At 39.7% G+C, this 16493-nt stretch overlaps 1 long non-coding RNA gene across 1 annotated transcript; it reads left to right on the forward strand.

Annotated features, from left to right (window-relative positions):
- The first annotated feature begins 2982 nt into the window (after positions 1 to 2982).
- On the forward strand, positions 2983 to 5125 carry LOC121720706. Its single transcript, XR_006034609.1, has 3 exons — positions 2983 to 3405; positions 4334 to 4428; positions 4568 to 5125. It is a non-coding gene; the product is annotated as an uncharacterized LOC121720706 (long non-coding RNA).
- Positions 5126 to 16493: the final 11368 nt, after the last annotated feature.

Here is a 16493-nt window from a genome sequence, read left to right on the forward strand (position 1 = left end):
AATGAAGTGTCACCGGTGCTAAGCTGGTAAATCATCCCTAGCACTTCACTTAGGTCACAAGCAGTCTTACTGCTGCTTAGCTTAACTGGCTTATTATAGTTGATGAACGTGGAGAGTCAGTCCACATGTTAAGTTATGCAAAATACAAAGTTTCCAAAAAGACCAAAGGCTCCGTTACAGGTCGCCTACTCGACTACCTAGGTAAAGGGGGCAGGTACAGGAACGGCTGCTATTCAGCCATTTCAGCTGTTGTGTCTCCACTGCTTACAGGACCTACAAGACTCATGTAGCCTTTGCTTTGCTCTTGATCGTTAAGCTAATTAGATTATAGCATAGCAGCTTTAGCAAACACTTCCTACACGCCTTACACTGACACACATTTAAATAATTTCATATACTCCTGTTAACATTTGATAATCACTTTGAACAGTCAAACAAAAGTAGCCTAATTCTATCAGAAAGACTCAGGAAGGTACAATGAAAGATAACACACGTTTTAATCCATCAAAGGATATACAAAAGGCATAAGCAACAATAAGACAGTCTTTGGCATAGGCCCCATCCTCGGTCCAGGTCACCGAGTGTGCAGACCCTTGCAGATCCTGCCGGTATGAGACGGCAGGGGCGGAGCCTACCCCCAAAGAATAAGAAATAAAGATACCCACCAGAATGCTTAGATGGTCATCCTCTCTGAAATAGAGCATAACGATATTAAACAGTGCATTTTGTATTATCCGGTTGAACTCGGGAGATGAATCAGAAAAGCAAGACAGACAGCAGAGACACATGAAGAAAATACTACTAATAAATAAACTGATTTGATGAGGATGATGATTATAATGATGGATTCAATCACCTGTGACTCAAATTCTGATTGATTTAAAGTCATGGAAGGGAATCGAGCTTGCAGATGTTCAACCCATTGAACACAACTGCTTGAGTGACTACTGCTTGCAGAAGCTTAACTCACGGGTTAACTAACAACGTGCAGGGTGAACAGATGCTCAGTCAGTGCAGGGGATAGAGCCTGCAGTTGCAGATGCTCAGGGTCAGTGCAGCAGAATAGAGCTCGCAGTTGCAGATGCATATATATATATATATATATATATATATATATATATATAGGACTCGTAAGCCGACGAACACCATCTTCCGAGCAACTTGATTGAGGATGCAGGTAATCCTAGAGCGGCTGCTGATGTTGCAGCGCCGATGCGAAAGGAATGGCCAGTATATTGGGAGGTTGAGAGCCCGCAGCTACCAACCGCTGTCGACAAGTGGATTCTGAACCATTGTTTAGACATAGATAACCCAGTGGGTAGAAGAAAGAGGTGCATTAGGAGAAGTGTGTGGCGAAGTTTAAGATAGTTGATCATAGAAGTATAGGGACAGAAGAGTTATTTACTTTAGAATCTCTGATAATGACAAAGACCTGAGGTGTCCATTTTAGAATGTTTCAGAATTACACTATAGAAGTGGGAGGAGAAGAGGATGGCTGAGCAAGCCAGATCCTGAGAAGGGTTAAAACCTGGCTGTCAGAACAAAATTCCCCAGAGCGCATGAACCCATAGAAAGCCATGAGGAACACATTCAAGGAGTGAATTGATAGGGAGTGAAAAGATAGCCAGGGTTAACTAACCAGCAGCAGACCTAAGAACACAACAGGACAAGACAAAATACAATCAACAGATACATAGCTGGAGTACACTAGCACTTATGGATGGTCGCTGAGGATGGTTTAGCATATAACTAAATAAAGACAAGAGATGGAAGAGTAATCCTCATCATGCTGACTGGGTGAAATAAGATTAAATGTGAAACAAAGCACTGCTCCAGAGCCAAGAGTAAGTGGGTGTTTAGAATATGTGAACCAGCATCACAGACCTTGTAAATTAAATAGTTAGATTGAATTGGTGATGTAGCCTAATAATTGCTGATTGATTTGATTATATGACTATTGAGAATTATGGGATTGAGATCCGAGGACATATGGATATTCGATAGTGAATTGCAAAATCTAATGATTTAACAGTGCAAGTTCACTAATGCTGCTGCTCCTACTGTGGTGGGATAAAGACATGAAGGGTTAGTATATAGCTTAGATGAGGAGGTAAATAAGTTGACATCACATAACCTGGATGAAGTAAGATTAAATATGAACCAAAGCACTGTCCCTCGATGAACGTTTTGGCTATAGGCCTACGTGAACCAGCCCCGCATCCCTGCATGAAGTAGATAGTTACGGTGAGGGTCAGTACTCCACTGCCGACAGATGCATACCCTTAAATTAAATAGAGAGGCATTTACATTAAACGAAGAGGAACTGCTCCTGAAATTGAAAGATTATTAAAATGTTAAGTAATGAAGAAATGGGAAGGAATGCCATCCCTGTGCTTGCGGCTGCCGTGACTTAATGGGAGATTACGAATGACGCCAAGCAAAGTGCATTGTGCTTGGAAAAAGTATAAGGGTGAGTGCAGTATTGGCCTGAAGGAGAGTTTGTGCCTGCTAGAGGTGTTGCTCTTTTGGCAGAGAAGAGTTAGAGGAAAGATCTTGTTCTAGTCCCTACAGCCTGAAGACCTGCAAGGAGGAATGGAGTGGTTAGAGAGGAGACATAGCATTTTCAAAAGGACCTAGCACACGGCAAATAAACAGCCATGATACATTACGTTGCCATTAGTTAAATCAACGAACACAATGTATGGGCCTACATATTATGTAGACACATAACCAATGACAGTAACAGACAATGACAGACAATAATGATCAGCCAGACATGAGAATGAAAATAAGATTAGGCTAATATGGCCTTCAGGTGCATCGGAAATATTATGGGTTAATGACATTAGTAGCCTACCACCCTGCAGACAATACCAGCAGCATCTCTGCGACTAACACTGCAGCCGAGAAGGAAGAGTAATTTTGTCCCTGTTGGCCTTCCATACACAACAGCCTGACCAGCGAGTCAATTTGCCTAGGATGTGGACCTAGCAAAGCTGTATCATGGCAACTTTGGCAAGGAAACCATCGCGAGTGTCGATAACTTTAGCCTAACGGAGTTTTTTTTTTTTTAGTTTTTTTTTTTTTTAAAGTTCCTTACATGCATGTTAACAGCGTAGCCTGATAAGTCTGACGGTTTTCGTCAGAAAAGTTTAGCAACCATATTTGCGTTGTTAGCGATACGACGTTAACCTCATTAAGCAACTAGGATCGAACACGAGACTAGGGTGAAAGAGAACCTCAAGCCGCGGAACTTGTCTCTTTCCGTTGATAAGACCGGGCGGACAACAGTGGCAACAATTTGGCCTACCTTACTCTCCGACGTTTACAAGCTACTATTCTACATTAATGGAAACCCCCGAGACTTTGGTGAGATGCGTCCAACTCAGTTGAAGCGAACGTAAGGTAGGCTAAGCTACTGGTCTGTGACTGCATCACATGTTAAAGTTGTGGCGAAGTGAATGACTAGCTACCCGTGCATGGATACGAAACATCGAAAATCAGCACCTGAAAGCAACAGGCAGGTGCAAAGTAAAGTGATTATAAAGGCTGATGCAGACTGGTGATTGGTCGGAAGTAATGAATGAATGAGTGACGTAGCATTGAGTCTTCCTGACAGAATTTAACGCTAACGCTTCCATTTCAGTGGCAAACAAATAATGGAAACTCATTATCGAAGACTGATTCTTATTAGGAAAGAATGTTGACACCAACTATTGTGTTAGGCCTACAACAGCTGAGTTTTAAAAGTCAAGCTAACTGAACGAAAATACCGAATTACTGCAAATGTCAGTTTGCACCAATAAGAGCTCAAAGGCATGCATTAGGATGTCTTTTGCACCAATAAGAGCTGAAAGGCATGCACTAGGATGTCTTTTTCCAATTCCATGGTGTTGAATGACATGATGTCAATCACATGCTGCATTTTCTGGCGAAGACGAGAGAACTGTAGGGTATGAAGTGTGGACCATGTGGCCAATGTGTTTTTTTCCTGTCCTTGACCATCTAGCATAAAAATTCATTCGAAGAAGAAAAAATACATTCAGTATAGCATACAAATTCAGTATAGCAGTCTCATTAATTATGTATTTACATACGCCTCCTGTTGCAATTACATTTATTGTATTGTTTTTGTTATTGTCATTGACTCTACAAATTATGACTTATCTTCCACTGAAGAATAAGAAACAAAGGACACATCATATATGTTCCATTTGCTATCAGACGTGTGATAAGAGTTCAGATTGTTTTATCACTGTGATTAAAAAAGCAAACTGAACTTGGGGGGTCTGTGCATATAAAAAGATACAGGATCTACCAATGCTTCACTCAGCTCCTAGGTGAAAGCTTTGAGCAGAACAACAATCAACAATCATGAAAACTGCCATTATCCTGTGTGCCGTGCTGGCACTCTGAGTGCATGGTCAGGTCAGTAACTGCATTCCTTCCCCCGTTCCTAAAGATGTCTAACTGCCTAGCAGGGCGGAAAGCTACACATGTATAGCAAACTATAGAGAGGCTGACACATGGCACCATGCTGAGACGCAGGTCTCTCTCCCTTTCCCAGAACCCCTCTGAACAAGGGGAGCGCCAGGGAGAAGCTGGAGGAGCAGGGAGAAGCTGGAGGAGCAGGGAGAAGCTGGAGGAGCAGGGGGAAGCTGGAGGAGCAGGGCCATCTCACTTCAGGCACCATGCTGTAGCGAAGGGAAGCAGCAACCCCCGTCTCTGGGGCACTAAACCTGCAGCTTGACCGCAACACCAAAGGGCCAGGCCCGTTGTTATGGCAGTCAGAGCGCAGAGTGCATAGAGGGGGCAACATGTTTACATAAACAAGGCTCAAAATAGATGGAATTCATTTCTAAATTATGTTGTAGTATTGTTGTGTATGAGGCAGTGGGGATTAGCCAATTAATCAGAGTTTTTCTGATTCCAGTGTGACTGTCAATGGCAAAATTGTTGCATGCAATGGTGGATGTCAGGCTGTTGTGGACACTGGCACTGCTCTGATCGTTGGACTCACATTTCAAACTTGAACAACGCAGTCAGTGGTGTACGTATAGAACTTGAGCCCTGTTCCAAGTTATTGTGTATGAATGTGTATGAAGGAATAATAATAATAAAAAAAAACCTGTTAAAACACTTTATACTGTTATACTGTTATACATAAAGAGGGAGTCGGGACAACAGAGATAACTTTAACCAATAAAGTATTTATTTAAAAGTAACCAAAAGCAATAAATAACCATTACCAAAAGACGTCTAGGGGAAAGTAAAAGCATGTATGCAAGTGTGTTAATGTGGGTGCGTGTATGCCAAAGTCAGTAAGATGTTCCAAGATAGAAAGAAAGTGCCAGTGGGAGAGAGATAACCCAGAGGTGCCTGCAACAGAATGTGCCTAACAGAAAAGTGCCCAAATCAAGAGAGAACAACCCCTTAAATACCCACACACCTTCACCAGGTGTGTATGATTAGCTAATTGGGCAAGCTAGGGCTGCATTGCCCATGCAATGGCCATGTCAGGCCTGAAGGGGCACAGGGGGTCGTAACAATACCAACTGCCCTACAAGGCTTACAAGCTATTGCTATTATCAATATATTTCAACATTCAACAAGACATTGCTGTGCTACTCTGTACTAAATATGCATATGACAATAAACCTGAACTTTTAATTTTCACACAACTGAAAATGAAATGAATACTTCTGTCTGGTCCCGCATGCCCGAGATTACTTTCAACATTGATGGACATGCCTTACCCTGCCTGCATCTGCCTACATCCGTTCGGTAAGTGCTGGTCATAGAGCAAACGTAATACAAAAACGTTCTATACTATGGCTGCTAGGATGTATAAAGGACTGTTGGAAATACTGTGGCAAGGTGAATGTGTTTGACATTTTCTAAATCTTATTCTCTACAGTCAAACCTTTTCAGCTGCAGCACTGAGGGAGGTGAGGAGAGCTTCTGACCTGGGCGATGTCTTTATTAGGGAGTACTACACCATCTTCGACATGGGTGCCAACATGGTTGGATTGGCCAAGGCTGTGTAAAATGTAGGTTGTAATGTAACGTTGTGTGTAATGTAGGCTAAGTTTGTGACCAACATAAAGGATCAGTAGTGCTTCTTGCTGAAAGAACACCTTGGCTACTTACATCCATGTTTAATCCACATGAGCATTGGCATATATGTAAACGTTGATTAAAAGTAATAAAAGCATAATAGTTTGGTCTTTTTTGTTTGTGATACACATACCACACATCTATGCAGTCGAGCGGGCAACTGACTGTTGCTTGTTTCGAGTGTCTAAATCAGTCCACCTTAATCTTAACAAAGACAGTGGATTTGGACTCAAACTTTACTTTTGAAAAGAGAAGAAAACCCTTCTGTGGGTGCCACAGATGTGTAGGCTACAGCCTCATTTACATTTTGTTTTGAGCAGCAGCATAAAAAGCTTTACCCAAATGACCAGGACCAGTCTCATTAAAAGCTGTCCTTGCATCTTGTCCTTGAGACCTGCTGATGTGGGAGAGTGAAGCTCCAGTGACCCTGCGGCAGACAAGGGCACACCTGCTAGCCCCACACCCCTGACGTCAGAGCCTATTTCTGGACCCACGCCTGCCACTGCTGACCTCCACTGCACCACTCAAACGGAGCTGAAATCTGGAGTGTGGGGGCCAAAATCACTTTTTTATATGGTTCGCCATGGGAACTGATGAGGCCACTGTGAAATTCTGACAGGCATCATTGTGTGGACCATAACAGTATATAAATTCGGCATGAATTACCGGTAGTTGTTTTAGTCAACAATAGCCTAGTAGTCTATTAATTTCACAGTTAACCCAAAGTTTTCTTATTGTCCTCAAAGAATGTGTTGTGTTGAAGAGAGAAAGAAACACCAGTGTAGTACTGTGGCTTTGCTCTCTGCATCCTTTCTCAGTTTTTCAGTCCAAGGTGTTGAGGTACAACTGGGTTCCACTATCTTTGCTCTTGCTCTGGCTAAATGATTGAGGGATGATTATGGGCAAGTGCCGTGATTATTTACTATCATGTTTTATCCAGCAGTGATTAATGAGTCGGAAGCATAAAATAATACACATGAGTGAGAACACGCCTGCTGTTTTTTTTGTCCTTTTCATAATAGACATAAATTTACTTTTTGGTTGAACAGGGCCTTTGTTTTTAAGGTTTTTACTGTGTCAGCCGTGTGATGGCATTGCAATTGATTATTGATGCTGAGTGAACTTTTCTTTCTGAAGAGTGATTGTGAGATTTAGCAATTTGAAATAAAAACAACATGAAATACTTCCCCTTATAAATTGCAATGAAAGGAAAGTACAATGTCTACATAAAATGTCACTTCATTGTACATAAGTATCAATATACAGCAACCATGCATGCTTACAGTTTTTCAATTGCTAAAACACATTTTTGGAACCCTCCACCCTTTTCTCAAAACTGTAAACACAAACCCCAAATCTCAAACTACATTCCCAAAAACCTCTGACAACCTCTGCAAAACTAAGCAATCACCTCAAAACTAAACACTGTCTTCAGATCATCTCACACAGCAGTCAAAATGAAAACACTACATCAAAAATGGAAAACTCAGTGTTCAGGTGTACAGTAAATGCATTTCACATCTAAAAAACAAAACAAAGCTAAAATATTTCATAACTCAGTGGAATTAACATTTACTATAAATCCAGTAAAAACAAAGTATTGAGAATGGAGGTTTGTGTTTAAAATTTTGAGAAAAGGGTGGAAAGGGTGGATGTGTTTGTAAATGAGAAGTACATTGCTGTCTACAGCCTACAATGTACAATGTCTCAATGTTAGTTTCTGTCCATTGTTGATATGAACCTGCACTGTTCAGCAACTTGTTTACACTCTGAACTATAGATTATATTGGTTGTGTCACATCATTTGAAAGTGTGATCAATTTTGAGTGGTTGTGTTTACAGTTTTTCTTGACTGCTTTGACCTGCTCAAGGAAACTGGGATCCACTTGGTCTTCTTGAACACTATGGATAGGCTATGGATCTAAGGCACATTTAGAGAAATTACTGTATTGTATAGCCTATTTGGTGAAGAAAACAGTACATAATGTGTTTACTGTAGGTCTATTTGATGAAAAATGACAAGTTGTAGTTGAATGAAATGTGTCTTGTCTAGGTGCTTACTGTAAGTCTTACATGTCAATGACAGTTACATCTTGGGAGGAATGAATGCAATTATGTTTTACTCAGTAGGCCTACATTTAGTATTTTCAGTTTTTTTTCTGATACCAAAAAAATGAGAAAGAAATGGAACAGACATAGCAAAAATGCTCATTTTTAGAACTAGATTTTGCATTTTGTTGTCCAGTGTACAATGATTGATTTAAATCACACAGTGATTTGACGACAGGATGTATTGTTTGAAGGCAAGATTTTCTTTTGCTGCATGTTTTAAGTGTTTTGAGAGAGTAACAGCCTTTTACCAGCAAAATGTGTCATTTTGGCCAGAGTGCTTTTGTTCAGACACGGGTGTTAACTGTTTTGAGAATGTGATGTCAGAGTTGACACAAGCTGAAACAATCGAGAAAAACTGTTATGTAACATAGGACATATGTGCTTTCTTTATGTTTACCTTTTGCCATTATGCATTAAAGTGCATTGTTTTGGAAAAAGAGAGATATGCTAATTGTGTTTTATATGTGAAAACTGTTTATGATTTTGCCAAAAGGGTGGTCGATTCAAGAAAATTTGTTCAGGCAACTGAGGATTTGGTTCAATGGAGTTTAGTGGGGGGTTTTTTTAGGCCTTTAATCAGATAGGATAGGGAGAATGACAGGAAGTGATTGGGAGACAGAGTCAGGGTGGGATCTGGAAAGGACCACGGGGCGGGAATCGGACCCCGGTCACTGGCATGTAGTGCAGGTGCCCCAGCCAGTCGCACCACGGCCGGGGCCAGGAGTTTAGTGTTTTAGCAATTGTGAAAAACTGTATAATCACAACAGAATGACGATGAAGTAAATGATGGTCAGGTGATTATGTTCCAAAGAGAATACAGAGGGGAGTATAGTGCCATCTAGAGGCCATTGTACCTGCTGAGGACTTGAGGTGTTTCCTCACTTAAAGGTCCAGGCAGGGATTTTCAAGCCCATAACATTTTTTGTCACATTCAATCATCATTCAATCAATCGCAGTCATCTCCTCATAACGCCAAGGCATCCCATATGTTCATTTGCCTTACTAGTCAGGTGCTTCACATTGATCTTACATTATTCTGTTAGATAAATTCTATGTTGTGGCAAAATTTGTTAGTTCAACATAAAAACAGCTGTGTTTGAAAGAAAAACATGAGTTTATTTAATTTCATGTTTTGTGGTTAAGTAGCCTAACTGTTACAAACAATCCTTTTCTCTGTTTTTCCCCCCACAATATACGTTACCACATGATTCAATAAGAAAAATGGATTGCTCAATTTGAATGACTATTTGAACACAATAAGGTTGTGTTTCATTCAAATAGACTGTTTCATGTAATTGTAAGGTAATATGGTTTGATAAATTGGACAGCCCTGACTTTTCCTTTTTTACAGTAGTGAATTGCTTAGATATTGGGATTTGCATGGGGGATCTTTTCTTCTGATGAAATACTCTAGGCTTAACTTTTTGCTATCTTCTTGACTATCAAACATTAACTGCAGTGGCACTGGTCAAATCACACTTACATACTGAAAGATTCAGTGTTTGTTTTTTTAAAATAGCTCTTACCATACCGTGAGTGAACATGATCAGAGAAAGCCTACTGTAAGTAATATGCCTATATTTCACCCCCACATAATATTTAATCTTGAAACTGCTTCTTACTGTGACATTAACATACCTTTATAGCCATTAATGTTAATTTTATTGCAATATTAATAATTACATTTGTCTATTATTTTTTTGTAAATATGTATACTTTAGTATATATATACTTTATAGTGTAATGGCTCCATCTAGTGATTAATCATGACCAGTTCCTCATAAAAGTAGCCTAGGTGCCTAGTTGATCTTTTGGGTCAGATCTATTTAACATATAAAAATGTATAGTGTATCAGGTTTGATAAGGACATATCCAATGTTGGTACATCCAATGTTGGCAAGGGCGTAGGTTCGGTCTCAGCTTTGGTGGGGACACATCCCCAACTTCGTTGTCACGATATCAACATTATTGTTTCAATACCAATAGCAAGTGAAAAATCTCGATTTCGATACTTTTGGCCGTCTTTTCGATACTTTTGTCGTCCTTTTGCGATTTTTAAAAAAAATATTTGGTTTGGGGACCCCCACCACCTTGACGCTATCAGTAATATTGAATATTGTGTGATCATTTACATCAGTGGCAATCATAGAATTTGATGACCCTCCACACACACACAGAAAGTGATGGTTGTCATAGGTTTTCATATTTTGGAATTCATATGAACTTTTTATTGTTATTACTAATAGCTAAACATATTTAGTCATTTGAATACATCATATTGATATTTAAATGATACATTTTCTTTAATATTATCACATTTGTGGTCTGTAAGTCTAATTGAGTGCCTGCCACTTTAAGAGGAACATAACGCAATTCAGTCTCATGGTTTAAGGCTAGTGGAAAATAGTTTCGCATAGTGCAAGGATATGTAGATTCAATTCATCATGTTTGCTATGTCATTAGATAAAATTAATGCTCAAATAAACAAGTCAAAGTCAAAGAAAATCTTTCTGGGATGAGATATCTATGACATAGATGAGATAAGTGTCTCGCGATGTTCATTTCTATGAGTATGGAAATGTACCATAGTTTATGTTTTATTTCTTTGCATTGTGCAGGCTACATTCACAAATAGATTAGCCTAAACAGAATACAGGAACAGGAAAATGTCTCGGATCCATTGTTTATTGCGACTGCAAGATTGGTAGCCCAATTAACAGTCAATGACATGGTGACTTCTATTCTGTAGGCTAGTGACAAATGGTCAGAAAGGGCTTTAGTTTTTAAGATACCCCTACCGGAACTAAACCCAACAATGTTTTTCCTCATCTCTAAGGTCTCCCATATATGAAATGGATTCTTAGCTAAAACTAAGAAACTAAAATGAGAAAGAAATGGAACAGACATAGCAAAAATGCTATTTTACTGCTAAGATTGTTAAATTAACAGATATTGTTATACACCCCATAACCAAAATAGGAACTAAAATATAGCCTGTCCGTAAATTAGTGCAGATCAATCACACAAGCTCTGAGAGCTTTGAAACTTGGCATGTTTATAGTCAGGAAGTTGCTTTACCTACTAGAAAAGACTGGATGTGAATATCTTGATGTATGGAATGAATAGAAACATGTAAACATACACCTAAAATAAGCGGACATGAAAAAAATTAATATCTATGCAGAATGTTTTCATTTACTTTGTAGCTGCTTTACCAGGGATTATCATAGCAACACATATGATGGCTTATGGGAAAGGTAGGGTTGTACTGAATCCAACAATACCAAATATGTAAATATAGTATGACGAATCAGGGTGTTCTGTCACTCAATGTATGAGGTGTCCAAAATGAAAGAAAACGGAACACTGGCAAAATACAGTCTCCAAGTCCACATCACATTATCAGTGGTGAGGAGAATGTTGACATTCATTGTTACTGGAAGGTAAGTTACATAAGGTAAGTACTGCTCTATATTTACATTTAATAATGATACATTTCATATGTACCAGTATTAAACAATTCATATGAAACACAGATCCAATTGAATCAGGTTAACATTGGAATGGAACACCTTTATTAAAATATTTATATTCACTTGAATTTTGTTTTGGTCAAGTCATTACTGAATAATGGAAAATAATATTGTTAGCTTTTGTCTGTCCAGACCAGCAGTGGACAGTAGAGCCTACACTGCTTACTTCACCCCTAAGTAGCTAAACAGTTAGTTGTAGAAACTGCTTTCCCTAGCTAAGAAAGTACTTAGCCCTCTGACCAATGTTTCATGTGTAATTCAACTTGATTTGCATTTCGATGAAAATTCTGAAATGTATATCATTTTTCCTTTTCACTAGTCTTTTGAATTATGGAGAATGTCTTACAGGCATTGGATCCAAAGCTTTGAATCATTTGTGGGAAACATTTTGAAAAGGGCAAGAAAAAAGATCCCTATGTCCAAAACCCCACAGTAGAAGGCCTCCAACGCATACTTACCCTTGCTCAGCAGAGAGAAAGATGGTGATGTCCATAAAACTCTGGCTCCATATACAGATGATATTTTCTCCAAAATCAAAGTTGCATATCATGTATCATGTAGAGTGAACTACTGCAGTAAGACAAAAATCAGTGAGCAGCAGCAAGTTGCAAATGTTGAGAGTGAGAGCACATCTGCACCAAGAAGACTGAGTATCAAATACTGAGAGTTTCAAATACTGAGAGATTGTTTCATTTGTGGGAAGGCCAGCAGAACCTCTGACAGCCATTTCGACTGGTACAGGGGCAATGTAAATTATAGGCCAAGTATACTTGCGTATACAAGGAATTTAGTCTCTGCATTTATCCCATCCGTGAATTAGTGAACACACAGAGCACACAGTGAACACAATTAGGTGAAGCACACACTAACCCGCAGCAGTGAGCTGCCTTATTACAGTGGTGCTCGGGGAGCAGAGAGGGGTTAGGTGCCTTGCTCAACCACTTCCCCTGCCTTCTTCCCTTCTGGGTCGGGGATCGAACCAGTAACTCTTTGGTTACAAGCCCGAACCCCTAACCAGTAGGCCACGGCTGTCCCCAGTACCAGAGACAAGGTCCTTCGGGCAGCTTCTGAAAGGCTTGATGAAGATGTACATTCAAATTCTTTCATGCCCAGATCTCTTTGCATATGATGCCAAATACCATAAAATGTGCCTTGCACACTACATCTCTAAACGAAACATAACAGCAGCCATAGAAAAGAATCAAAAAAGCAGACCAATGTCTATAACAAAGTGTTTATTAAGCTCACTGAAGACATTGATAAAACAGTATTGTCCAAAGATATAAAAGTGAGATCTTAATTCTTTGACTGAAAGCTATGACAACATACTAATTGCTGAGCAAGAAGGTGTGTCTATAGTTCAACACAAGAAATATAGATCCTGGAAACTAAAGGAAAAGCTGATACAGCATTACAAAGACAGGCTTGAATTTGTTCCACGTCCAAGACAGTCAGATCTGATCTGCTCAGATACTATGACCATATTGTGCACTGAGGGAAGCTGCTAAAATCACAGAAATAACAGTAGACTGAGACTACGCTTCCACAGACAAGTCAGAGTCTTTCCGAAATCCAAATATTACAAAGGGCTGCAGACATATTGAGGAAAAGCATGGATCAGGTAGAGCATTACAGTGAGTAATATGTCAGCAGTGACTGTCTATTATGTTTCCAATGCAGCAAGTATGTACCCAACATCCTGTATGAATTTGTGAACTGGTGTGTTGATTAACATGCCCACAGAAATTACCAAACATGTGGTGATGACCCAGCTTCAAAGGAGAATCTGTGTGTTAATTTGTCATGATCTCATTGAACAGAGCTGTCACATCCATACGCCAATCACACTGGGACTTCCCATTTTGATACATCATGAGTTTGGTAGTAAGACAGTCATCAATGAGCTCAGTGCAATGGGACACTGTGTTTCCTATACAGAAGTTAGGCACTTCTCACATCTGTTGCAGCAGACCAGATATCAAGGACAGAGAGTGGTGTCTACATCCCAACTGGCTCCACTGGAGTTGCTGAACATGGAATTTGTGATGCAGCCATCAGCAACTTTGACCAAAATGAAGACACCCTGGATGTGAAGCGTAAAAGAATGGACAAAATGTACCTGTAAAGTTTATCTCCATCCATTCATCTCAATCGTGTTTAAGGTGGTGAGGGACATCTGAACCTGCGCTAGGCATTTATCTGCTGTGGAGACTTGGCCTCTTCGGAACACAACAGACGTCATAGCATGAGTTGTACACTTCTTATGTTTACATGTCTCTATTCATTCCATACATCAAGATATTCACATCCAGTCTCTAGTAGGTAAAGCAACTTCCTGACTATAAACATGCCAAGTTTCAAAGCTCTCAGAGCTTGTGTGATTGATCTGCACTAATTTATATGCCTTAACTCCCATACGGACAGGCTATATTTTAGTCCTTTTTTGGTTTTGGGGTGTATAACAATATCTGTTAATTTAACAATCTTAGCAGTAAAATATTTTTAGCTAAGAATCCATTTCATATATGGGAGACCTTAGAGATAAGGAAAAACATTGTTGCGTTTAGTTCTACCTCCGGTAGGGGTATCTTAAAAATGTGGGGCCATTGTCACTAGCCTATCTGTGCTTTATGCGACTGTCTGTGCGGCACTATTCAACATGACTCCTAACCTTAAAGATTACAGAAGCTAGGTTTAGCTGTGACAATATCCTAGGTAATATCCTAACAGTTAATGCTATTTTCCACAGTAAAATCCGCATTTGAAAGCCTGGTCACCAGTTGCCAGTTTGTATGGCTAGTTACTTTGCCTATTAGACTCTGCATAATGAAAAAGCTTTGAATGTTCCTTTTCTTCTTTGGTGGCATAGCTGATCTACAAAGCACCAAAAGGGGCAAAATGTGCATGCTGAAGGGCAAAGGGAATATTACAAATCTTTCACACTGGCCTTTTAGAGTTATGTATTGGTAGACATCCCTGATAACTTATACCGACACACTCGCTCACTTTTCTGCCAGTGTCACCACAAAGTGAAGTAGGCCTATGCTATGCGTTGACGCTGTTGTGCGTGTCAGATAACCCCCCTTCGGTTTCAGCCAATCAAATGACAGTGTTTCTTTTCCTGTCGGCCGTCGGAATAGCACAAAGGAGTTCGCTAAAATATTGGTGGGGACATTTTTGTCATCTCAAAATATTGATTAGGACTAGTCCCCACCCTAAACCTAAGCCCACGATATGTTGGCATATTAGGTCACATTCCATAGCTTAGGATAAGCCAAATGAGAAACAGTAATGAGCTGTGTTATGTAGCCTCTGCCTTCAAATTTAATGTACAGTACAACTACAAATCTTGTTAAAAATCAAATTGCACAACTTCTTGTCGTAAGATATGCTTAACTTTTGCCTACTAGCCTGGTTCCTAAGGCAGTGCATGTTAACCATTAGACTTCCTTAAAGGTCAGCTATGCAGCAGCAGTAGGATCAGTTTCTCAGAGACTAGCTTTGCTAGCTCAGCTGTTCACTAAACTAGACTGGACAGACTTCCTAAAGTTTCATTCATGAGCCAAAGACAGACTAGACTGAGTCACCGTCAGGGAAATTCACCATTCACCAACGTCTGCTATTCTCATACTTTTTTTCTTGATAATTAGGCTAGGCTATTTCCTATTTTATATCTGAAAAGTAGGCTACAGTTTCTGACACGCGAAGCTTAAACTTGGTAGATAAATCTTGGGTTTGTCAGACTTCTTTTTTTTTCTACATTTCCCTCTGAAGACTTTTTTTTCTTTCAAGAAAGTGGACTGGCGGGCGGGTCTTGCACTCCATAGTGTTCCAAATAAGAGCGCAGCTATAACTCCGTAGACGCCGACTTTGTAGCGTGGAAGCATCTGGAGCGCAGCTGTATAAGAACTAGAGGTCCATTTGTTGTATGAGGACTAAACTTTCTGACAATAGTAGACTACTTCTAAGACACTTTTCCATAGTTTCCGAGGACGTATTTTCCATCTTCAAGAAATGTACAGAGTGAAAACAAATTTAATCAAAACAAGTGAGTGGTAAAACTAGTGGTGGTCGTTGGATGCAATTTGATACCGAATTTTCAACGTTCTCCCTCTTCAGCCTTCAGTTCTTTGATTCGGGGTAAGTCCTGATTTGTGTCTCGAGTGCCATAGCCAGATAAAAAGTTATTTTTTCCATTAGTGATGCACTCTATGAACTCTATTTCTGCCCGAGTGATACCATAGCCTACTGTTTACTTTCTCATTATAGCGATGCACTCCTAAACTGTGTACCATAAAGGCTGCGCAGGTGTGCCACTGGAACAATCCAGATTTAGTTTTTTATAGTCGTTGATATTAGTTAATAATCGGCGTACTGTTTTGTACCTCTGTCCATTTAGACACTGTTTCATTATTGATTGATGAATGTTGCCTAAAAGCATAGAGCACACACACACACACACACACACACACACACACACACACACACACTTAATTAGCATGTTCTTTAGTTGCTTTGTTTAATATCATGTAGCCTAAATAGTGTACCGTGAGAGAAGGCCTAACTGTGAAAAGGTGTTTGGAATGACTGTAATGTAATGTGGATCGATGAAATCAGCAACGTTTCTCTAAAGTTCTTCAAATAAACCCCTAATGGCACTAATTAAAGAAACTGAACTTAAAATATCACTGGCAGTGTAGTGACTAAGTTATTTGTTTCCAAATATAGACT

Source organism: Alosa sapidissima, chromosome 10, assembly GCF_018492685.1.
Source record: "Alosa sapidissima isolate fAloSap1 chromosome 10, fAloSap1.pri, whole genome shotgun sequence".
Lineage (NCBI taxonomy): Eukaryota > Metazoa > Chordata > Actinopteri > Clupeiformes > Clupeidae > Alosa > Alosa sapidissima.